Source organism: Corvus hawaiiensis, chromosome 5 (assembly GCF_020740725.1).
Source record: "Corvus hawaiiensis isolate bCorHaw1 chromosome 5, bCorHaw1.pri.cur, whole genome shotgun sequence".
NCBI classification, from domain to species: Eukaryota; Metazoa; Chordata; class Aves; order Passeriformes; family Corvidae; genus Corvus; species Corvus hawaiiensis.
This window is the reverse complement of record NC_063217.1, coordinates 61,075,614-61,101,834: the sequence shown is the minus strand read 5'-3', so window position 1 is coordinate 61,101,834 and position 26,221 is coordinate 61,075,614. Positions and strand designations below refer to the sequence as shown.

The 26,221-nt window shown below is 37.9% G+C and overlaps 1 pseudogene; it reads left to right on the top strand.

The window, feature by feature from the left end:
• The window catches only part of LOC125326657, a 75,200-nt pseudogene extending 49,204 nt beyond the window's left edge, over window positions 1-25,996 (top strand).
• The last annotated feature ends 225 nt before the right edge of the window (window positions 25,997-26,221 follow it).

Below are 26,221 nucleotides of genomic sequence, written 5' to 3'. Positions count from 1 at the left end.
TTCTGGAAGCTGAGCTGGTAATGCTGCATGATATATGTCAGCCTACTAATTCATTCAGAGGTCTCTGTGGGCTCTCTAAGCAGACTGAGTCATCAGCTACGCCCTCAGTTGGCTCTCTTTTTGGGAGACCTTATGGCACAGAAGCTCTTAGGCTTTCGCCAGCTTTAACCTCAAAGGACTGACAAAGGTGTCCAACACATTTTCCTTATTCTAATTTTTTTTCCATAGCCAGTCTGCCAAGTTTTCTGTTCTTTAGTTCATGTCAGAGGCTTGTTTGCTCATCCAGGCTCCTTAGTTTTTTGTTCTTCTCCATCTTACTGGCTCTGGCAGGTGGATTTTCAGTGTCAGAGTCCTCTTTCCAGTCCTGGCAGAGCCCCAGGCTCTGTGCAGGGTGCAGGGGACATTATTCATTACTGCTCCCACGTTTCACACTCTGGAGCAATGCTGAGGGCTGCTGAACCACTCAGCTGCCACGGGTGTCCTTTACAGCACCCTTTACCAACCATGCTTTGGCAAAAGTGGGAACAGATCTTTTTGTCTAAAGGAAATTATTTCCTGCAGCAGTGATACAAGAAGAAAGGGATAGAATCTGTTTGATTCCACCTAATTTCAGTCTGTTTCAAATCAACGGCTGGTATTTTGTCACCTAGCCGTGCTTAGTTTCATATTTGTCTCCTGCAAACTGCATGAAAATGTCGCAGAGTGCATCTCAGGAAGAACAAATAAAAGCCATGTGAGGGGAAGATGGAGTGCATGGCAGGGGAAGAATAGTAGACTATTTCCCTGTATTTGTCCCTCCAAGCAAACAATGTTAAGTGGTTGAATTGCTTAGTAAATGTTATTCTTTTCATCTGGTCTTAATCCATACATTTTACCAAAGTGAATAGTGACTATTAATAATAAGTGAGATTTTAATAGGTATTATAAAAATAATGTACCATGTAAAGCTTGCTTTAATCCAAAAGAACTATTACAACAGCTGTGTATAATTACTTTTTTCTGAAATACTAGAGTTTGGACAGCTGGGGCTTCATGTGTACATGGGGGGCAGAAAATAGCTTTTATTGTTGTCCTATTATTTCAAAAAAAGAGATTATTGAGTAACCTGAGAACTCTTGGAGCTGTTTAATGCTTTCCCTGTTCATGCCAGAGAGAATCACACATTTACTGCTAATGAGCAGAATGCAGCTTTATGACTTTGTCTGAATATTTTCCCTGAGATGACTTCCTTTACCACTAAAATCATTGGCAGGGCCCCTCCTGTTGGTTTTAATGAGGAAGAATTGGACCTTTAATAAGCATCATGGTCACGTAAGCTTGGGGTTTGTTTTTTTAGCATCGTGCTTTTTAAGTGTTTTTAGTTACTGCCTGCAGTGTATACAGCTGTGAACTTGGATAATAAATAAGGATTATTTCTATGAAGAAACCTTTGGCAGCAATTTTTGCTTTGCTGAGGTAAGCTGTTAGTCATCTGCCACCAAAGGGTAATCAGCTAGATTTTAAATATTGCTGTGTCTTTCTACTTTTACTGTATTTTTGATTAGTCAATAAGTACATGTTCAGTTTTTTTCCAAAGCCCAGCAATCAGTGTAGATGCAAGATGCATTGCCGAAAAGGAACAAACCAGCACCAGCTAATTGTAAAGCTTTTGCTTGTTCTAAGAGAAGGTCGAGCTCACTTGGAAATTAGTGGAAGGTGGTAAAGCTTCATTTTAAAAACATCACAGCCAAAAAGTGGTGTTGACAGGTGGTAAAGTGCATTCTCGAGACTGAATAAGCTTATTCACTGATGGTAAAAGTGAAGCCAGAGAAACTGCACTCCCTGATATGAAGGGTGAATTTGAGCTTGGGCACCCTGCAGGCAAATACATTTCAGATTCAAGAGCCTAAATTTAGGCTTTTAAACCCAAGTTTTGGAACATGGCAGAGTTTTGAAAGAGCTTAGTATGGAGTCAAGGAGAATGTCTTGTATAATAAAATAAATATAGAGATAAGAGAGGAATCATAGTTTTCTATTTTTGTTTTTTGATGAAATAATTCAGATCTGAACACCCTTGCCAGCCTAACTCTCCCTCCTGAATCCCCAAACAAAAAGTGCTGTAAAAATCTAAGTTGTAACAAAATGTACTGTGTAATGGAACTTTTTGGCATATTGAGTAAATAAAAATGCCAATGGCCCGACATAGTTAGGAACCAATAGATATATCCCGGCTTCCAGGTAGAGGGTAAGGAAATTAGCTGTTTGGGTCCTTACTTACCCCACAAAAAAGAGAGTTATTAGTTGCATTACAGGCAAAATGGGTGTGAGCTGTATTCAGTCATTGGATATATTGCAACAATACACCAAATAAAAAGTTGTGATTCAGCCATATCTAAAGAAACTCTGCTGATAAATAAAGAACATGGTGTATCAGCAGGTGTTTTTCAGCATCTCTGCTATTTTTTGCCTCTGATATGGATGCAGAGAAGGATGTGTGCATTATGCATCTGCATAATGACTTCTGGTTCAAATTTGGTTTGAATAAACCCCTACTTGGTATTTTTGCTTGTAAAGCCTTTAGGTGATAGCAAAGGATTGGGTTGCATAAAATTTCTTCACCTCAATAAAGCAGTCCTTGCTCTAAAAGACTTCATTCCTTGGAGTAATCAAGATCTTGTTTGTTATCATGTAGCAAAGCCTTTCTCTTTTCCAGCCATCTCAGTAACAAGGAATTTTCAGTTAGAAGGTAAATAGATAACATAAAAACTGCTGTTACACAAAATAATCAGATTTGACTGTACATTTCTAAAAGATATGAAACTGTGAGCATTTTCAAGCCCATTGATAAAGCTGTCAAGAGAAACTGCTTGAATATTCCACTTCCCAGGTGTCATCCAGGTTTGTAATGTAGGAATGCCATGATTTTCCGCTGCTGTATCTTCAACGGTGCATTGGCATGTATGTCCTACAACATGCCAAAGGACAGAATTGAAGGTTTCAATCATCACAAGTTTTTCTTTATGCCTCATTTTGTGTTTTTTTTTTTTTTTTTTAGACCATGCCAGTTTTTAGGAGAAAGCTGTCCTTCAGCTTTTTTGGGCTATATTCAGTCACTGGCTATATTTCAACGATGCAGCGAATGGATTGTGCAAACTGAGCACAGAAGACAAATTTATTAAGATTGTGCACTACATTGTTCATTCTGCATGTCCCCATTTGTTCCTTATCTTTGGGATGTAGTAGTGCCTTAGAGAACTCTGCTGGTAAATGGTAGGTCAAACTGAATTTTAGAACTTTCACAAAAAAAAAGTAAAGTAAAATCCTAAAATTAAGAGGCATTGCAGAAAATCAAGCAACATGAGTAATTGTGACACATGGCAATAGTCTCAGGAAAACTGTAGCACCTACAAAGCTGGAAAATGTGTTGCAGCCAGCCAGTGCTGAGCTGCCATGGATGGCAGAAGAACACACAAGTGGATTAGTTTGCAGTCAGGTCTGGGAAGCAGGGCACAAAAACAGAACTGTGGAGCCTTGGGAATTATGCCCAGCTCTGCCACGGTCTTACTGGGCAACCTGAATAGTTGTTTCCTATTTTTCTTTCTTTCTAACACTCTGACTACTCCTGTCCTGATGTTACAACATGGATGTTGAGGGGAAATCAGGGTTTTGACTGTAAATCCCCCTGGGCAGAGCACCATCCTGTGTGCCTGTACAATGCCTGGCACAACAGAGCTAGTGTCTCTGGGGGGGACTGAAGGCATTACTGTAATAAAAGTATCAATATTTTAATCATCTGCCTTATTCCATCCCTTATCTCATGGTTGTTTAGAGTAATTTGGACATTTGTTTCCTTTGCACATTTAAAGTGGTCCCAGGGAGACTTCAGTGGATTGAGGTTCAGGGATCGTGTGGACCTGATTATTCAAATTCCCTGCACCTGTGGGGGGTTCTTTTGATATTGCAAGTTTCAAACTGAATGCTTGCTAAATACAATGAATTTAAAATATGGAAAAATGAATTAAATGAAAACATTAGAACTGCATCTAAGTTTGTAATCAGCACTATGTGGGGGATGGAAATGAATGTGGAACCCAGCTGAACAGTGTGTTGGCATAAGAACTCTTGACTTACAGCTGTTCCTTTGTTCTTTTTTGTTGGTTTTACAGCATTTTTTTCCAGAAAACCTTACTTTGCATGAAACACAAATTCATATGAGAAGATTGTTTAGCTTTGTGCATCATAATTTAAACAGAGTGAATTGAAATCTGTTAAAGTTGCACAGGATTCTGATGGAGTGGGCAGTTTAGGCTAATAGGTGATTTCTGTCCAAAATTAAAAACTAGTATTTTCTGAAATGTAAGAATCAGCTTAGACAGAAATATTCTCATTGTCTAGTAAGGCTAACAGGTCTTCAAAAACAGAATTACTGAGATAAAAGAATAAAATAAAAATCCATTACAAAATCTGTGCATGGACATTGCCTGTAAATAGCTTTTCTAGACATTGTGAAAGAACGAGACAGCTGGGTGAGAGTGAAGGGCTCTGTCTGGTGAGCATTCCCACTCTGCTGCAGGTAATTCTGAGGTCCTCATTCAGGCTTGGTTTCAACTGTTAATTTTTCCACAGAGTAACTCATGAGGAAGACCACCAACCACTTCTCCCGTGAGAGCACTTTTCTTGTGAGAGAGAATAATTCTCTTGGTTGGAAGGAACCCCAGGATGTCTCTGGTTCCACCTCCTGCTGAATAAAGGCTGAACTGTGAGGTCACATCAGGTTGCTCTGCATTTAATTCAGTATGATCCTGAAAACCTGAAGGGATGAGAGATCCACAGCCTTCCTGGGCAGGTTCTTCCCCTCCTTGACTGCCTTCATGGACAAGTTTTCCTTTTGCAAAGTTAATATGTTTTGTGTTGTGTGGTTTTTTTGTTTGTTTGTTTTCCTCTGTGTGTGTGTTTGTTGTTCTTTGGTTTTCATGTGTGTGTGTTTGTTGTTGTTTGTTTGGTTGGTTGATTGGTTGCTTTTTTGGATTTTTGAGTTTTTCTTTTGCCCGGAACATGGAATTGCAAGTAAGGGACGAGGAAGAAAAGGCATTTGTTTTCTGGTCCATACTGTAACCATTGTTATTATGCATATGCATATGTCACTGCATAAAGTACATGAACAGAAACACAACCCAGGATTCTTGCCACTCACATGAGCATCCTGTTTACTGCATTAAAAAGTCATATCATGGTGCTGGATTTTGGTTTTTTTCCACAGGTTCCTCTAATGAAACTTGAATACATTTTGCTGAGGTTGTCCAGCTTAAACAGGAAAGGTGTCATATCCTGTATAGCCAGGTGTTGAGAGATCTATTCAAACAGATGGACCTTGAGCCTCCTCCCTCGGAGGTGGTTTAACCAATGCTTTAGCATCAGTGCTTTGATCACTTTCATGTTCCAGAACAGTGAGCACTTTCACTAACCCCTCTCCTGGACACCGGTGAAAGTGCCCTGTTCGTAGATACTGTCAGCTCCCCACTCACTGAACAGCCACTGGCTGCATCACCACAAGGCAGCTTTATTCTCTGCCTGGACTGTGATTGAGTTCAGCTATAAATACTAAAGTCAGCCTTCATTACTTTTAATGGCAATGGTGTTAGGTGAACAGTAGAAGAGTTTTTCCCACTAACATCTGCCTCCAGGTTCTCCAATTCACAAGGAAATTAGAAAACATAATAACAAAAATTTATCTGATTTCTCAGGTTATCATTTTTCTTTTTTCCTTCCCACCCTTTTTGATTGCATCTCCTTTTGTTGCAGAGATTGTAGCATGCAAGAGGCAGAACTGTTCAGGCTGAGGGGTTATCTCATGGTTCAGGTGGCCAAATGCCACTGTGAGGGACTGAGCACCACTCCTGCCTTCACCACCATGTTCTTAACGAGATCATCTGCAGATTTCTTCAACCAGAGTTTTCACTAATTTTTTTACAGAAATTTCCTGTTTATGGACATGCTAAAAGCTCATGTGTAAAGTACAAGTGAATAGGGGCTGTATTTTAAATGTGTGCACTGCTGCATGAATTACAGCTTAGTTGTATCAAAGCAGGCACCCAAATTACTGAATATTTAGCAAAGAGGCCTTCATCTCTCTGTTCTTCAATTATATGATTTCTTAGAGGTGTTGGGAGGATAGATTAATTATAGTGAGAGCTGAGAGCACCACAAAAAAAAAAAAGCTGAGAAAACCACAAAAAAGCCTATGGAGAAATTGGTAATTTTGTATTCCGTGCAGGGTTTTGATGATGTGTGCTAAATAAGGTCTGGAATCAAACATAGAATGATGAAGATAAAAAGAAAAACTGAATAGCTCCCCATTCAGTTAGTGTCCATTTTATGCACTGAATCTTGTAAGGGGGGGAAAAATGCAACATTCATTCTCGTATTTTATAACTTTTGAGTTCTTGAATCTGCAAATTTAATATTTGAGTAGCATGAGATTAAAGAAAATGCACACCAGAAAAGGCACAAAAGAGTGCTCTTCCATGAGGACATCTCCCAGGTTTCATTTAAGCTAGATATAAGAGTTTGTGCAAATTTTTATGTACAAAGAGCTTTGGTTATTGTTGTTACTGCCGGAAATGAAGCTGCTTGTTATCAGTAAACTTCCCAGCAGCTCCTAGCCAAGAGGCTCCCACGTCTCCTTGTCCAGCAACACGGTGCCGTGCACAGCAAGTATGCCTGGGGGTAGCAAATGAACTTGGAGGAGATCTCATGCTCCTGAGATGACATGATGGCGCTGCCTTTGTGTGAAATGGAATTGAAGGGTGGGATTCAGATACATGGGAGCTTAATTTTTAAGCTTTGTGATTAGAGGTGGAGTCTTTACTGCCCTCACCTGTACTCCTAACTATTTAAGTCTCCTCTGTGACTCTCAGTCCTCTCTGGAATCAGAAGGCAAAGGAAGCCTCAGTTTTTAATTTCTGCCTGTCAGTCACTCGAGCAGAATTGATGACCCATCGCAGGGATTACTAAAGCTACACAGGCAGGAACCCATTTGACAGGTAAAGGATAACTCCCTTTTTCTTGGGTACCTTCGTGGCTGTAATTAACATTTCTGTTTTGTTCTAATTATAGTTTTTGTATCTTAGCCATTATGCAAATGGTGTTGTTCAGTAGTATGTGAGATTGCATTCATTATCACTGGTGAATTAAACCTTTATTAAAGAAAAATTCCCCCAGGCCTCATTCTGAAGTTAAGTAATTATTCATTTGGTTTTATCCTGGCAATTAGCTTATATACTGTAGCACTCATGACTGGGTTTCTATACCTCCCCAGATGAGATTAACCCGCCATAGTAAATAAATGCATAACAGTGCCCAACACGTTGTTTCAAGTGCACTGTTATAGAGGAAAAAAAAAACCCCAAAACCTCAAAAAAGCCCAACTCAAAAAAAGATTCATTGTTCAGTAGAAGAACTCTTGAGCTCCCAGCAGACTGTGCAGGCAGAAAGAGATTGTGCTGGACAGTCGGGGCTCTGCGGAGCAACAGTAATAACAAACGAGTTTATGAAGCCCTCCAACAGAGCAGTTAATTCTTTCTTCAATTGCAATGACTTCCTCGGTCAATATGCTTCATATCTGAGATATGCACAGTGCTCAGCCACACTCACAGAGTAAATCAAGCCTTCGGAGAGCCTCCAGACATAAATTTCCTGGGTGATGTAGTCTAGCTCTCAGTCATGAGCGGGGAAAAAACGTCAAGGAAAACCTTATTTGCCCTCCCCTACATACTCGTAGTTTGTGAATGCCTCACAAACACTGTTGGACTCAGCAATACTTCCTTGAGGAAAGATGAGGTTTTATGCCTATTTTTCTACTGGAACATGGAGGCATGGGAAAATTAGAGATTTACCTTGCCACACAAGAAATTGTCAATAGAAACAGATTTTGACTGCGGTTTCCTCGTGGCCTAATCAGATGTTTAACACTGTTAACAGGTTTTTTTCTCTCATATCTCTTTTAGCACATATTCAGTTTACAAATCTCTCACAAAATGCGACACACGCATTTGAAGTCTCTTTTCACCGATGCAATTCATCTTCTACTTCTCTATGGAGAGGGGAACCATTGTCCTACCTTTAATTACAGCTACAGTTTTCAGAAGTATTTTTAAATGGAAACAACTTAAAGGCATTAAAAGAATCAATCAAGCATCCTTGATTCCATACAAGACTTCACTGACACCTCATATATAATCATTGCAGAAGGTGAAACCTAACGTGCTACCACAGCCAAAACATTAATCAACTACCTGAGAGTTTTGCCTCAAGAAGTAATTTAGGATTTGACCTTGAATTTGGGTACCTAGTATATATGAAATGCAGGCATTACCTCCACTGCGTTGTGAACCCAGGAAATTTGCAAAGATAGGAAAAAATTAGTATACATTGATTTTTGATAAGCATCATTTAATCTCTTGTATATTCTGGCAATATCTACCATATACCCACAGGATCTAGGAACAACCTTAAACATCTCCACTTTCAATTCCAAATGCAAGCTGCATGTCATTAACCTTGCCTCAATATCAAACATGTGAAGCACAGCAGAAATAAAATAAATAAATGAAAAATAATTTTGAAAGCTGCCACATAATTTTCCCATTGGGAAAAAGTACTGAGAGAAAGAAAAGGGGAAACAAAATGCTTGTCCTGTCCTCTAATGCATGTCATGGAAGTATTTGACTTCAGATTCTCAGAGGTTATCTGCCTCACCTGCACTGCTATCAATGGAAGTTGCATACCTAAATATATTTGAGTTTCTGGGCTTCAGTTCCATGCAGCTGAAGGTAGAATGAAAGTCTGAATAGAATTCAAGGTCATTAGTAAATCTTAATAAATCATGTACTATATGTGGACTTACAGATCACATAACCCAACACAATACTGCTAGCAGTGGGTGTTATCCCACCTCACAGGATAATAAAGAGGTTGCTTGATTAACATTCATAAGGTGTTTTAAAATAATAAAGTGATCTATAAGTGACAAATATTATTGCACTGTACTGTATATCTCATCACTCCAGTCAGTCTGAGCTGTGTCCCGCAAGCCTCCCACACGGAAGTCCTTCTCCTTGGAATGTGCTTTTCAGCCTCTGCATCCATTGAGGGCTCGGTGGCAGCATGGTACAATGATCAGGGACGTTCCAATTCCAGACTTTGCTCCTAAGCACTCTGTGGAGTAGCAATTACATCACTATGGAGAGAAAGCTCTCATCAATAAAAAGAAAATTGCAGGTGTGACCTGTTGTTCAGTGCGATAGTGTTAACTGCTGTTCAGGAGCAAAGGGAGGAGTAAACGGGTTTCAGCTGAAAAATCATCCTGTCACATTGCATTAGGAAGGTTTCCACGTTTAATCATGTGTCAGGTATTTTGCAGCAAAGCTTTGCTGCTTACCAGAAAATCTATTTTTATTTCCCCAACAGCAAAGGAAGTCAGGCTTGGGCTTTATCCGTCCTGCATTATTAGAAATCATGCTCACAAGGTAATGAAGATCATGAGGAACAAATTCTTTTTTCATTGATATCTATTCAGGTGAAAAGCTGCTGTTGGGGTGCCAATAGATAATGCATGTCCATCAGGACATCCACAGCAGTTGTGCAAGAAAGAACATGGTATCCTCCATATCTAAATTAGCCACAATAAGACAGACCTTGCAAACATGGCCACTCAGAGAAAGTGGAAAACAAAAGACAGGAAGAGAACTAAACCTCCAGAATTTTCCGCTACTCTGACTCTTTTCTGTTGACTCTTAAAGTCCCTTGAATGAGGGACCTAAACCTGCTTTCTTGATTGAAGAGAAGAATTAGGAAGAAAAGTGTCACATGTGACATTCACCTACCCTTCGATGGGGCATCAGACCAGCTGAGGAAGGCACTGCACTGTTAGGTAGAACTTCCCAATATACCGAATCTGTTTCCAGACACTTTTGCCTTCATTAGCTACTGTACATGCTTCTACTATATAGATTTAGTTTTACAATCTTATTTAGTTAGAAAGGCTGATTATTTTTCTCTTTTGCATGGGGAAAAAAGCACTCCTGTTTATTCTTTCAAAAGTCACTTTCTTATTGAAATGCTGAATTTCCGTTATCATAACTGTACTCAGTGTAAACAGGAAACATTTGCACATTAAATCAGGCTATCATATAAAAGCAGAAGGTATTTCAGTGGGAGAATTTTGGAGATAGTACTAGGAAATTGTGATAGGAATGAGGGGGCTTTGGTTTGAGAAGTTTATTGCTTCTGGTAGACACCCCAACAGCGAAGCCTGCGCAAAATACTTGAAATCATTATTATAAGGGAAGAACTGCAAAAAATATATCCAGCTGGAGAGAAAAGAAGTTCTAAAGATGTTCAAAAGTTGCTGATTTCATTTATTGATGAGCAGCATATTTCTCTTAGAGGGCTTTGTGTGTTTAAGGGTTCAAATAGATCAGCCTTGCATTAAAGCGATGTCTAATGAAGTTGGAAAATGGTGCAGCTCCAGACTGTTCTCTGCTCTGCATCACTGTCTTCCCTGGTGATCATAACAACATATACAATAATAGCAACAGTCTTTAATTTTAAATTAGCAGAAAAAAATTCTTGCCAAAAGGAGATAATGTTGATTTTCTGTTGGGCTTCAAGTCCTTGAAGTGGCAAAAGTGAAATGATTATTACAGAGGTTGATTAAGAAAACAGGTCTTGCTTTACAGGGACAGGTCCCCAGTGCTGTTGCATTAATGAAATCTGATCATCTTGAGGAAAACTCCCAGATTTTCCAGCAAGAAGGTGCTAAAAATATATTTATTAATGGTCTTTAGAAATTGTTAACTTCACATTTTATATGCCATTACCTCATTCACATCTCAGTCACACCAACTCTCTGAACTGTTAAGAAAATAAATGTTAGCCCATTAGTTATTTTCACAATTCTCTGTACTTCTAGGTAAGGATTTCCTAAAATTTCAAATTCAGGAGTCTTTTCATCTGCAATATATAGCAGTTTTTAAAAGAAAAATTAGTAAAACTAACAATTTCAAGAGTATTCCAGAGTTTACCTAGATAGAAAATTTCAGGACTCCAAGTTCATTTGGGTTTTAGAACCCTTTCAGGAAGATGGTCCTTATCCGTAGTAATCTTGAAATGTTTTGTTGGCCACTATAAGTCAGGGTTCTTTATTCTGCAGGATAGCAATCTGCTATGAACATTTAAGGCATAATTGATAACAGTCAAATATTCCTTTGAAATTTCCTTTGCAAATAGAGTAAAAGTCAGGATACACTCAGATTCTGCTGTTATAACTCTAGAGAGGTGTTGGCTTCTCTGGGCACCATTATAATATGCTTTAGAAAACCTGCAAGTTTGTTTCACCTCCATTTTGGCTCTGTCTCTTATGTTTCTGGGTGAACATCCATGCCTTTACTCCCACTGCAAATGTGAAGAGAGTAAAGTTTTAGTAAATTATCAAGAGTAATTTTTATAAAATTTGAAAGGTGCTTCAGATTTCTGCTGACATCTGAGAGCTAATCTGGCAGTAGAGATCTCAACATGCTGTGCATATGAGCAGAAGGACCTGTTTGTACTCCTGCCTGGTACCTGTTCTTTTCCAGATTTCTTTAAAAGGAACTGGGCAGAAATGTTCCCATTCATATCTTACTGAAGCACATTTGAATTCCATTGTAGTAATGACCAAATTAAGCTTTTCCATATTGACACTGGGAATGGATTTCCTGAAGAAACAGAGATAAAAATAGTTTCAAATCTGCACAAGCTTTTCCCTACCCTAAGAACAGTCAGGTGAAATAAGACCTCAGAAAGTTCAGAACCAGGAACACAAAACCAGCAAATTACTTTTCTACAGTGCCAGTGTATAGCAATGTTAAAATATTTTTTAGAAGATTTTTGTTACATTATTTCAGGAGGTTGCAGGGTCAAAAATAGAATTTTCAGCAGGTTGGAATATCAAGGAGTATTTTAAAAATCCCTTTGACATATTAGTGTTTTTATTGCACACAGCACGATAATGGCTTGCTGCCAGTCAGACACATTCTGCTTGCTTTATTTACACATTGAGGTCAATGAAATTCTGAAGTAGGATTACTCATTTGTGCCTAACAAATTTAGATTTGCCGGTGAAATGACCTCTGGTTGTCAGCAGGATTGTCTTAAACCAAAGATCCTGAGTCTGTGCTACCCGAGTTACAGGGGTTATGAGTACAATGGTGATGAAAACATCTTTGGTAGATCTTCAAACACTTCCATTCGTTTAAAGAGTATGGGTTATTATGAAAAAATGATACTGTAACACTGGTACTGCCTACAGCATGTAAGGTTGTTGATGAGATTTTAGTGTTCTTCTATCCATTTCTTGAACCCTAGCTTGTGGTTATGAGTGGTCAAGCATCTTGCATTGCCTGACTGTAGCTCCAAGCTCTGAGTGACTTCAGATCCTTTCATGATTCTTGTCTACTTGTCTTTTCAACCTGTGTTCCAAGACTAGTCAACATACAGTAGGAAACACGAATTTTAGATCACTTTGGTAGTTCCCAGTCTTGGGTTTGGTAGTTCCCTAACATGTGGGTTAGATGTTAGAAACCCAAGAGAACCCAGTGTATTTTTTTTCTGCATACCATAAAGGTTTTCTTTTCACTGTTTACCCATGCAAGGTAAATTGCTTCCCTTTCAGAGCTGGGTTAAAATAAAATGTATATTATCATGAAAGAGAGAAATTACTTAATGTAATTCTATAGCTACAGTCTTTGTCATACTCAGAGGCTTGCTATTTACCCATCCAATTGTATAACCAATTGTTCCCATGATCCTCGGCGTTTAAGAATAATGTTTCCATGGTAATCTTAGATTCTGTAAGTGCTTATCATTCTCTAAATGGGTGGCTTTAAATAAATAAGTCATCAGTTATCTAGTAGCCAGAATACTCTTTATTGGCTTAAAAACCTGAAATATACCTCTGTTGTAAAAAGAGACCAGTTTGTTCAGCCGTAATAAGTTCACAATCTGCAGAATCATGACCCTACTGATAGTGTTAACAAAAGCTTGCTCCTTAATTATCTGCCTTGCATTCAGCTGCTGTTTCCCTCCTAAACTCAATTATAATTCTAATAGCAGCTGTGCTGCCATTGTTTGTTGCAATTCATTTTAAGGGACTTTGATTGGATGTCATTGGTCTTTTTGACTAAATGTGCAAGGTTCAAAGTATCCACTGCCACTAATAGCCCTCATCTCATCTCAAGATTATACTAATTATTTACATAATTATATATTATACATTATAGAGCTATTATGTATTATTTCTAAATAATAGTTCTCCATCAAAGATGTTGAACAAAAGAATATATATATAGTTTTATTGTCCTTACACATATTTCAGTGTTGATGGAGATATGCTTATGATTACTATCTGTTTCTGTGTTAGCCAACAGTTGAAGTACCCTTCCAGTGCACTGCAAATTTATTAGAGCATTCAGGAGTCTCTACAGCTTTCAATTTTGACTCCTCATTTATTATTTCTTCTGTACATCTATGTCAATGCAGTTGATGTGATAAGCAATTACTTTTACAGGAACAAAAATGTCCTCATATGTCCTTCAAGTTTTGAGGTCTTATTATATGATAAATCTGAGTTTGATGCAGTAATTGCAACAGCTAGTAGAACTACACTTCATAATTGCCACTTACATAATTGTAAAAAGCCAACACATGTCTAGTGTAATATAAGAGTTTATATGATGGAATATTTTAGCTCATTTATACAAAACGAGACAAAAATAAATTAAGAAATTGCTGCAGGTCTTGGATTTTGGATTGGATTCCATGTGTAGAGCTAGATCTATTAACTTGATATCACTACTACAAATACAACTTTATTTCAGGATAACTCATATATGTCAAGGAAAATAAAGTAGTAAAAAAATGAAAAGTTGGTTATCTTAAGAACAGCCTGTTTAAATACAGAACAGAATTTACTTGGTGTTTATAGATGAAATGAAGTGACTTGAAGTGACAGTTTTCTTCTGATGACTCTGGAATCCTGAAGCTGGGTTTGAGCACATCTACCAGAAAGTCAAGACCATGAATTCTGCCTTCTTATCACGGAATATGATCAAGGTCACCTACATTTATGTGGGGCAGCAAATGGCTCGTTGCCTGCTAAAAACTCCAGTCTGTCAGTGCATTAAATCATGAGGGCACTTTTGTTTGTATGTTCTTTGATATCTAATATTTGAAATGCCACCAAAAAAACCCCACCAACAAGTCTGCAAAGCATTAAAAGAACCCTGTTGCAGTTTGAAGGGCAAGTGATCGGCAGTTTGCACATCAGCTGCACTACATATGCAAATTGGCCTCTACGTATATACACAGAGTAATGGTCTTCAGTTGCACAATCATGTATATCTTTGTGACAAATTGCTGCCCCATCCAGTACAAGAGGTTCATAGTTTGCAGTGAAAGAGATTGCAGCCAGGACTCCTTCATTTTGCTGCAGAAGCTGGAAGGTATGCAGCAAATGATGATGAGAGTTGCTGGGAGAGAATGGTTACTCAGTTAGAGTACTAAAAAATTGCCCACAGCAGCTCCACAGAGTTTCTTTTTGCTGATAGTTCATTTATGTAAAAGTGTTTGCAGAGGTATTCAGTATTTTTGGATGCCTGACTTGGGATCATGATGACTGATATACAGAAATGCTGAGGATTCAGAGCTACAACTGATATTTAGATTACTGCTGCATCTTGAAACTTGTGTTTCAGGCATACAAAATATTAGTAGAATTCCAAACACACTGAAGATGAGATCCAAGATGTCAGAGAGCTGGAACCCACAATTCATTGATGCCCTCATCCTTAATCTTTTTTGGTCAGATTTTAAAATGTACTTATTTGCATGGCTAGTGATGGGCATAGTGTCATGGAAGAAACTACAAAAGCACCCCTGTGCAATAAATGAAGTGTTTTAGCACTTTTGGGAAAACTATCAGGCTCCTTCATGCATTTTTTGGTACTTATTTAACTGTGAAAAATCTGATCCTCAGTGCCTTAGCTCCCAAGCAGTAAAATGGTAGTAATAAAACCTATTCCTCCCAGAGGCTTTCACAAAGGTAAATTTTTTAATGTTTCTGAACATCTGATATTTTTGTGATGAGTCCCGTAAAGAAGGAGGAAATTGCTAACTCTGTCTTCAGCTCAGAGCATGAGTACTGTATGGTAATCAACCCTAGAAAAACACTGATAAAAGAGAAAAAAATCCTGAATAACTGCTCATGAGGTGAATACCATCAGTTTGGTGCAGTGAACGAGGCAGGACTGTGAAATTAAGGACTGTCTCATAACGCACATGCAAAAGGAGTCCTAATGCTTGAGCAGTACTTGACTTGGAACCTAAGTATCAACATGAGAACACAGTTCTACATGTAGTATTCTACAAAGTTTTGGTTGACAGTTGTTTGGGAAAATACATATATCTAACTTATAGCTCTGCCACCTGTTATTAATAGAGTTTTCCTAAACCAGAGGGAATACAAGCTTTATTGAACCCCAGGCTCTCATATGTCTGTATTAGGGGAGTGATTAATACACTCTTTCTTTTTTCAGAGTTGGCTACCAAATACTTACAATTGAAATCTTCTGGAAAACAAATATGAATCTCGTTAATGAGACAAGGCTGCCATGTTGATGAAAATAAATGTAAAGTTTATTCTACCAGAGTTTCAGAAGCAGAATCCATTTAGAGGAGTATGGTATATCTGTTCCTACGATCTCATTGTATGAAATATGAAAATGTATTTTAGTTGCACATTGCATTTCGCACGCAATGCAAACTTTAATCATGGTTTAAGATTTAAAGAGTAATTTTCATAAGAAAAAAAATCCACCTTTTCAGTGTGAAATCTGTGTTCCCTACCTTTTCTTTTTAAACTGTGTTCTTGGTAACTCTTCGTATCTGGAGTTCTGGTCTGAAGTTGTAAAATTCTGTGGATTTCCTTACATTTCTGTTCCAATGCTGTCAGGAATTTATTTTCTTTTTGCGGAGTCCTTCATCCTATGAATGTATTTCTAAATACCTACAGAGGGCATCAGTATGTGGGATTCAGGGTCATTTTAGTGTTATTTCTCCTGCTTCATTGCCCAGTGGATGAGGAAGGACTAGCAGTTGTACTGTGCTGCCCCATTTTGAAGCAAAAGCTCTGAAAGGTCCTAGTTTTGCCCCACAAATGAACATTTAAAAGTAATTTAAAATTAGATGAAGAATCTGTTTGATTCCACATATTGTTTACATTTTTACTTGAAAAACTGAAGGAAAAGAAACAGAGGGGAGCAAAATAAAACCCCAGGGAACACCTTTAATGTCACTTTTGCGATTTCAGCCTAACCTGCATCTGTTTTTCTTGCAAGTTTTTCAAATTAGTTTGGATCCCTCTTACATTCCTGTTTACATTTCTTTTTAATATATCTTTCTGACTCAATATTTTTTCCTCCTATTTACAAATTAAATGCAAAATGGCATGTGGTGTGAGGTGCCAGATGTGGGTTGCTTTCCTGCCTCTGAAGAAAATAGCACAGAATAAGTGCAAGCATTGGGGAAAAAGGGCAACACCTTGTATGTGATTGGAATCAGAGTTCAGTTCCTAACAGCAAGGGCATAATATTTTAAGAAAAAATAAAATCTGGGATGAGAATGATTATAAAATTTTAAAAAGTGAGCAACAGTGGATTATTTTTTTTTCTAATACAAGACTGTAGAGTTTTCAAAACAGATGCAGCACTAATGGTAAGAAAATCAATCATGCATTCCTGTGGTTTTTATATTATTGGTCTTTCTAATCAGCTCTAACCATTCTAATTGACTATTTTATATGATATTAAAAATATTATTTATTATTATTATTATTATTATTATTATTAAGCATATATATCTCTGCACTTCTTTAGGTATTCTCATTGAATGCAGGATGGCTAACAGAAGTGAAGTCTTCAAAAACAGTTATGGCAACTAAAAGGTTTCTGAATAACAGTAAGAAGTAATGTGAGTAAAACATGCTGCTGTGACTTTTATAGTCAGGCGATATAGACCTGGTTCCAGGAGTACAAAACATTTATATTTTATAGAATTACAGAGGAAATGCTCCAGTTCTTGCAAAGAGAACACTCACTGCTTATGGAATGGGGTGAAAGATGTTGAGTTAGCAGCAGCATGATTCTCCCTGGTTAAATTTGTACTTTTTAATGGCTTTAATAGGTTTCTGTGTCCTTTCTGGTTTGTGATATTGCTTATGCCTGGAATTATCTGCCTCACTTGCTCTGAAGAAGAAGGAATTTTTTTTCCTTCCATCAGTCTGTAAAAGGTAGTCCCCATACGAGCTTTTCCACCATATATATATCATCCTGACAAGATTTAGGATCTCAGTCCCCAGTCCAGGCTGAGTACTTACATACAGAACTTAAACGTGGCAAATACAGGAATATAATTGATGCCAGACCTTGGGTAATCAGTACTGAAGAAGCAAAACTAAAATAGTTTGTCTGACTGCTGATAAAATGCCATGTGTGTTCATGTAAAGAAGGGGATTTAAAAATTAAGAGATTTTAACTTTTGGCTTTATATATATATATCTGTTTGCTAAAATGGATAAAATTCTTTATTTTCTGAAACTTTGTGATATAATCTGGGAAGATGAACTCATTATTAATCCAAGTACTTTAGGACTAAATTGAACAGGGAATGATTTTTGTGTGTGTTTCCTGATAAATCTCTCTGTTCTAAGTATTTCTGTGTTTTTTGGTTTCTAGTTCCCATGTCCTGTGGGATGAAAGAGGAATCTATTTTTATTGTTGGATTTTCAACGTGAGGAACTCCTTGCAACTGTTAGAGACATGACCTTCCTAAAACACAACAAATCAAAACCTCCCAATGGGTTCTTAAACTGTTTTTTGTTACTGTTGAAAACCTAATCCCTATATGGGAATATTCTATATTCCATATTCCATATCTGAGTGTGATGGATTTACGATCCATCTTCTATTATATGTTGTGAGTCGTTTTGTGTACTCAGCATGCAATTTGACCTGGACAAAAGCAGGGAGGTTACATGAAAAATATTTGAATGGTATAAAGGGACACTGACAAAAGATAGGTTTCCTGTGCAAGTGGTGGGGAGAAATGAGGAATGAGAACAGTAGATTGTTGCTCCTGAAATCCGGTTAAAGTGATTATTGTACTTGCTGTACATGTGAAAGTATCTTAAAGTGCTGAGTGATAACAATAGCACAGAACAGGAGACCCATGTTCAATAATATTTATATCACAGACATGTTTTGGCTTTGCCAATTCTTATTTCTGTTGTTTATCCCCATGTTTCAACATGCCTTTGTAGCAGGTTGCGAATGGACTGCTTTGCTAGCTAACCTGGCGATTCAAATTTGATGTCTCTTTTCTGTAATTCCTCTAGTAGGTTGCCCAGCTTTTATGTTTTTCTCTTCAGAATAGGTAATATGGTTTGTAGATTTCCAGCTCTGGGACCTTGGCTTTTTTCCATTGGTTCTGAAGAATAATAGCCAGTGACTCCAGTACTATCTCTGCAAGTTCCATTAGCACTCTGGGATGTATTCCATCTGATCTCTGTGAATTTTCTTTTGTTGCAATAAACATATTGTACGTTAAAAAATCAGTTATTGAATTACTTAAGAAAGCCTGGGTAAATCTCTTCAGATGGATAATTAGGAAGAAAGCTACTAGGATTACTTAGGAAGAAAGAATGTGTGTATTAGTGTCTAGATGGCAAAGAGGGAGCTGAATTTACAAAGGACAATTGAAATGCAGGGACAGAAATAAAAAATATCTCAACACCAGATCAGCAGAACCAGAACCACCTTCACCAGTTCACCAGAACTCATGAAGGGTACCTTTGGGATGTTGCACACATATGAATTGTCTTTATTATTAATAACTATTAACCATTACTCTTAGTTAAAATTGTAGTAGTGACAAAAAAAAAGATTTTAAAAATACTTTATGTCAAAATGAAAGTGCTTATTGTTTATAAACCTGACCCTCCCCTAGTACATCTGTTTGTTTAGTTCTGCATCTTTATCTTGAAGTCAAGTTTCAATGAACTTTGTTGTCCTTTCTCCTTGTCATATATTATGTACATTTAATTATGATATCGGAGATCAATGATCCTTACATTTATTTGCCTAGACTATATCACTCGATGACAAGGTTTTGAAATGCCTTTTTAGCAGTTTTGCCCTTCAGCTGTAAATTGTGATTCTGTATTTCTTCATTAATGATCTTGGAGTGCTTACATAACTACTTAAGAGAAAATATTAAATGTAAGATGGTTCCATTAATTTAAGAGCAGGGACATTCTATTTAGACTCCCTTTCCTTGCTCAAGGAGTAAAGCATTTTTCATTTTGATAAATGATTTGCCTTGTTATAACTTTTTTAACTAATGGATAGAGAAAAAAAACCCTGTTAAATAAAAATGATATGACAAAAAAGTGTGACATTCACTTTATTTTATACAGAAATGAGTGTAACGCAAAGTGGTTTTATTGAACTGTAACAACAAAATACTGGAAGTTCAGCACTGAATTGGCCTTGAAATTTATTTTTTAGTAATAAAGATCCTTTTTCCTCCAGATGTAGGTTCAGATATAGCCAAGTTAAAGACCTATACCACCAGGAGTGCAGTGCTATAAGGAACTGGGTTCACTCTTCTTTTCTAGAGGGTGCTTCAGGGGTTTGAGCATCAGTATCCCTGTCTTGGCTGTGTATTGCAGTTGGATGTTAGTCAGACAGAAAAACGGCCTCCCCTCTCACCTCTGACATGCTTCCAGAGAGGTTTTTCTAGGTGTTGCTACAAAAAGGTCATATCCAGAAATTTGCATTGCTTTAACTGTTCCTGTGGTCAGGTGCAGGGCTATTGCTTCCAAGGAAGTGAGCCCTCTGTATGTGAGAGCCAAAGCTCCTTGGTCTCATGAGGTCTTGAGCATCCTGAGTGTAGAAGCACACATGTGAGGTACACTTGCAGGGTCGGACTCCTTTAGGAACTCCTTTATTTTGTCCTGTTTTTACAAATAAGTTGTGATCAGCAACCATCGAAGATCAGTGTATAAAGTGTGGCGATAAGAGTTTCTCACTAGAAATTTTATTTATTTCTAATTTTTTTTTTTTTTGGTCTTTTTTTGTGCTTTTTTTCATAAGATTCTGTTAACAAATATTTCATTTAACCAAATAATTTAATGGTCTGACTTCAGATGTGTTACAGTTCGTTATCAATAAACAGTAACTATCAAGACTGAGATTTTCAAAGGGTCTGAAGAATAATTACACATTCATCTCCCATTAAGTTTTGAATGCCTTTGAAAATATTAGTCATGCTTATCACTGGACTCTACTCAGAAAAGATTGAATCATATTATTTATTGAGTGTCATCTGCATATTGAACTAGCTGAAGCATTAGAACAGTAATCAATTAAAACTCTCCATTCTGGACACCTACGTACTGTTCTTAATCACATCCAGCAGCTCCACAACTTATAACCCTACATACATCTCAACCTTTTAACTTACTGAAGATCCCAGTCCTACCTAATGTGTTTCACTTACGTAATAAAAGTAAATCTATCTGTACAGGTTATTACTGTGAATGTCAATTGCATTTATATGTATATCAGAGGAAAGATGTTGGTCATTATACATTTTTTTCCTATTTTTCAGCTTCAGCTGCTGCTATAAGAAGCATCAAAAAGCATCAAGCATTTGAAATGGCTTTCACATTATTTCCTTTTCTTGCTGCAAAACTGAGGAACCTGCTCAAAGTGCTGCTACTGTGGGTACACCCTCTCATGGATGGAAAAAGATGGATGCAAGATATTAGGTAAAATTTTCAACCCCTCAGAAGGATATTCATGCAATGAAGGGCATGAAGTTGTTTTCACATCATCTCCTGGTAGAGGAGAGATGGATGCCCCTCCAGACTGAGCTACTGCAAAGTCAAAGCTGATACACTTACCCTGTCTCAGGCCATGATTCCACTGAGAAATGGATGGTGAATGCAGTCAGGGATTGTGTGAGCAGGAGGGAGCTGAAAATAAAAGGACAAAAATAAATTAAAAGCCTCCACAAAACTATGAATTGTATAGCAGGCTTTAGTCCTTAGTGTCAGAATAAGAATATTTTTCCTTACAAGAAGCTAGGGGTCAGATAAAACATCAGATTCAATCTATATGGGAAATGGTCTGTAATTTACTCTCCTTAGACCCTTTCCCCTTACGCTGCCAGTTAATAGCAGCCAAGCTCTATGTTAGAAATTCAAGATGAAAATCTTTGTTGGTTACTCCCACATCTTCTGTGGAGTTTTCCTGCCGTTCATTTATGCTGTAAACTTATTTCTAGGATACTGGCCCAAAACCAGCACTCTCTGTAGGTTGCTCAAAAATGTGGAATTTTAGGACACTGAAACACAAACACCTATCTCTACAAGCATGGATTTTTTTTTGCTAAACATGTATATAAGTCAGAAGACTGACAGAAAGAAGTAATAAATGGCAGGGAGAATGGGAGTCATCCCTTTTCCAGACATTTAGTGTTCTTGTGCTGCATTCAGATGAAAAGAGACATGGATTAAAATTAAGACAGTTATGCTCATCTTTGATATGTTAACAAGATAGACTCCTTCTCCCATCACTTTTTACAAGTGTCCTCATGACAGCTGCTGTGCTGAAGAAATTATTATTCAAAAATAATTTTCTATCTCACTTGAAATTTAAGTTGTCAGATATGTTTTAAACATATTTAAAAATAAGTTTAAGAATTTGAGCTAATTTATATGACTATTTTTACATAGGTGATAATTCATGATTCTAACAACTGTAAACCTCTGATTGGAAATGAAATGTCAAAGGATTTTTTTTACCTGCAAACGTAAAAGGTACTTCTAAGGCAAACATGCAAAAGCTTTTCCCTGTTTTTGATGTACCATTAGGACTGTCTTTAACTATGCTTGAGCTGGCGCTATGATATGTTGAATTACACTTTCTTTTGGGGCAGATCCCTGTCTGCTGGAAGTACTCATAAATTCATTGATTTTAATGCAGCAAGGCTGGTATATAACACTCATAGACAAGTGCCATTTGAGTGAGATTATTGGAGTCTGCCAAGACTTCAAGCCTTTAACTGCTCACCTCATGCTGGTCAATATTCTAGGTACTGACTTTTCATTTAAAATGCTTATTTGGATCTTTGATAGCATATTGGTCTGTCACATTTTGATTGTAACATTGACAAAATAGTGGAGGAGACAAGGGCAGATCTCCAAGTGGGATTGTGATGCGTATGCTAAGATCTGCCTCTGGAGGCTGTCGAGCTTTTTTGCTGTGACCAGACTCTTCCATCTTCTTGAGTTACAGCAGATATTAAGCTAGTTGACAAGAGAGGTGCAGTAGCTGCCTTGAAAGAAGATCAGTCTATTGAAGGAGAACTTTCTGTAGCTCAGTCTCCTCTTCCAATAAGCATTTTTGCTGTGGATAGGTCTGAAAATTGATTGTGTGTTCCACCACTAATGCTCATAAGCACCATGAGATTCATACATCCCTTTTTTGCTTTCTGTGCCTGTTTCTGCGGCTTCTGAGATGCTTTGAGCTTTCAGTGGGTAACTCTGAAACAGTGAACACCCCCTTACCAACCCATCTGTAGGCAGGGTTTTTATTTGGTAAAGTTCTAAACCAAGGTGAATAATCCTTCAGCTGTGATTGTATTTCATTCACAAGTGGAAGTTCCCACAGACACATATTTACACCACATATGTAAATTAAAGATTTTTTCTAATCAAAGAATTTTACATGTGCTTAAATGTACTGGAATTAAGCTTTTAAGCTTTTTGAAATACAATAGTTTTTTCATATCGTTGATATTCAAGGCGTGTTTTCATAACACTTCTGTACTTATACCAACTATTATTGCTCCTACATTACCAGTAAGTTCTGTGCTAACATCTCCTTTAAGGATGAGTAATCTTCACTGTATTTCTTAACTGGAAAATGAAAGATAAGATTCATTTCCCTTTGGCAAAAATGACTCTATGGAAATGCATCTTCCCACTTAATTTATTTGCCAGCTCTTGTATTCAGATTGTTTTACTGATTAAAGAGCCAGGACATCAAGGTTTAATTCACATTGAAGTTTGTCACTGTGATAAGTTTTGCAAGCATTTCAACTTTCCATATATGCCAGTTTCAGTATTTGAAAATGGGACTGTATTTCAAATTCACTATACTGAAACACCTTTAGATGAAAGAAGAAGGCATGGTTTCCTCATTTAAATAATGGCATGGGTGATGGATCAATACTTTTATTTTGCCAGGTGAGCAATTTGAAGCAAATACTAAGCAGTATAACACTATCAGTGATGACATAGAGTCAACTGTTCTTCATTAGACCTGTACTACAATATTTCCTCTTCATAGTTAAAGCAATGATGCAATTGTTTTACTTTATCAGTTACAGAAGAATTTTTCCTCTATGGAACCAGACCATGCAGGGTTTTGGATTTGTTTTTTTTTACTGTAAAATAAGACCTTTTCCCAATGTTTTACTGCAAAAAAGAAGCAATACCACGAAAAATTTAATGTTATTTTGTTCGCTGGAAATATACATATACCTTGAAATTACCAGTACTGATAGTACAGCAATGGGCTAAGTGTGGTTAATTCAAGTAGAGAAATAAGGTTGTAAAAGGTTTTTGAAGAGAAACCTGTCATTAAGAAACCAATTTAGAAACCCACTGTTTAGTACCAGAGCCTCTATGTCTCATGGGTGTTTAGAGTCTCTCCAGGGATGGCTTCCTGGTGATATTCAGAATAGACACAGTTCCATCAACCTTTCTTTTGGTTGCTGGACTAATCTGTGATAAGAAGGCCCTGAAAGTCCTGTGTCCTACCAGTTACAGGGATTGTGATGTTGTTTGGTCTTCTGTGTGAGAAGAAGATTTGTAAACAGGGGATTAAAAATTCTGTGGGGAAAGAAATAAGCAGAGAGAAAGCAATGTAAAATGGAAGGCTGAAGCACTGACACTTCAAGAGGTAGAGTGATTATTCTACTACATGAAGAACAGAGGATATGACAGGTGTTTAAAAGTCTGTATGTGGTGCATATTAGTTCTCTCTTTTAGCTTTGATGTTATTCTACCAGTTTAATTTACATGGTATAGCTTCAAAAATAAAATTAAAAAAAAGATATTGTAGAGCTATCATGGCAAGCGTTTCATATGGTGTCACTTTGGGATAAAGGAATAGAAAGTTCTAATAATATCTTTCAAGCATTAATCTCTACAAGATGTCCTGAAGACCAGAATTAGAGCAATATGTGGTCTTTGCCATCTTTGACTGTTGTGACTCAAAGACACTTTTGATCACTTAAAAAGAAAATTCAACACTTAAAAAGCACAAAAAACCCAGTAGAATTTCCACAACAATCCGGTCCCTCATTTATATCCCAATGGGGTCAATTGTCAGTGCATTTCACATAAGAACAGATATACTGTTCTCACGATTGTTTGTGCGTGCAGCTCTCTGCACCCCATGCTGTAAACAAACCCCACAGCGTCAGATCCATGCTGTGACCAACAATATGGGCCCAGTGGGCCAGGCCAGCAAGACCTACTGTATGTTTATGTTTTTTCCTTTGCATTTTTTTTAAAGCTGCTCCTTCCTCTGTCTTAGCCTGGCAGTATAGCTTGCTATAGTGTGGAGGATTGTAAAGCTGTCCCTAAAAAGCATATTGGAACGTAGCCCTTGGACCCACAAATGAAAGCTCAAGCTCTCCACGGCAAAGTCTTTGTGTTCTAAATGATTTCAGGGTATGCAGCAGGCTATAAAAGCTGCACATCAACACAAATATTTGTAGAAGGTGTAGATAATGCAGTAGCATCTCAGTGCCTCACTTCAGGTGAGATCTGTAGCTCTTTCACAGTGGTGTTTCACATCAGAGCACACACCTTAGTTTCCTGAGCTGTGTTGGATATCAAAAGATTCTGAAGTGAAATTCAGCCTGAACCTCCTTTAAAAATATTGGAAATGACAGCTTGGCTGCTCAGAAAGGAAGATTTTTTTTTTCCCCCCACAAAAACTGAACAGTAGTATCTGAAATTTCTTTAGAAGGCGGCTAAAGGGAAATGTCACATCTCTTCTAGTCTTATTTTCATGTGATTCTGGGAATGTGGCACTCAGGTTGGTAACAAACTAGCGGTAAGATATATCCATTAATTTAATTAAAGACAACACTTGTCTAATTTTGTGTAGAAGAGGTTCCTGGAGTGGCTGCATTTTTCTGTAATTTCATCCATCATTTTGCAAAACCAGAGCTTTAAGTGTGTGCATGTTTGTGACTACTCAATTAAACCTCACAATTCTGTTTCTGTTTCCTGGTTTGATTAACAGAACCCACCGAAACACAAGTAATGGAACATAAAGACTTCGTGTTGACTTTCAAATAGGATTTACATTGCTCAGGCCTGTTCGTAGGAAAGTTTCCTCAAAAGATGTAGACACATGCCAAGGTAGAATTAGGGAAAAATGCCACTAAATACTTAAATTATTCCAGGCACGTATTCACAATGTCAAGCCTGAACCATTTTGAAGTGTTCTAGGATTATCTAGAATTCTAGAAATGCAGATTTAGGATCATTTCCAAACTGTTCTACATCAGACTTAACTGGTGTTTTGCCTCTGCGTCCTTTTTGGAGCAGTTCCCACTCAGCCCGGTCAGCTCTGGACGCAGCAGGCTGCGGGGACCAGCCTCCAGAATCCGGGAGACCAGAGGTCTGGCTCGTGGGTCCTTCCACGGGACCGCGGCAATAGAGGCAGGTGGTGGAAGAAGGAGGCAGGCTCAATTGTGGATGAAATCCGGAAGGTTTATTGTGTCTCCGAACAGGGGACCTCACCCCCCGGGGGTGTCCAGCAATGAGCAACCCTGAACGCGCCTGCCAGGGGTTTTATGGGGGGGTGGCGACAGGGGAGGGATGACAACGGCATCGAATCAGGGAAGGAGAAGGATGGGTCTGCGGGATGAGGGACACACAAGGGAACCTATCTTGGGAAAGGAAGGGAGGGATCCTCCCCCCAAGACCAATCACTCGACGCCCCTGCCAGAACTTTCTGGAAGCTTGGGAGGGGTGCTGGAGAGATTGGCAGAGGTCTGG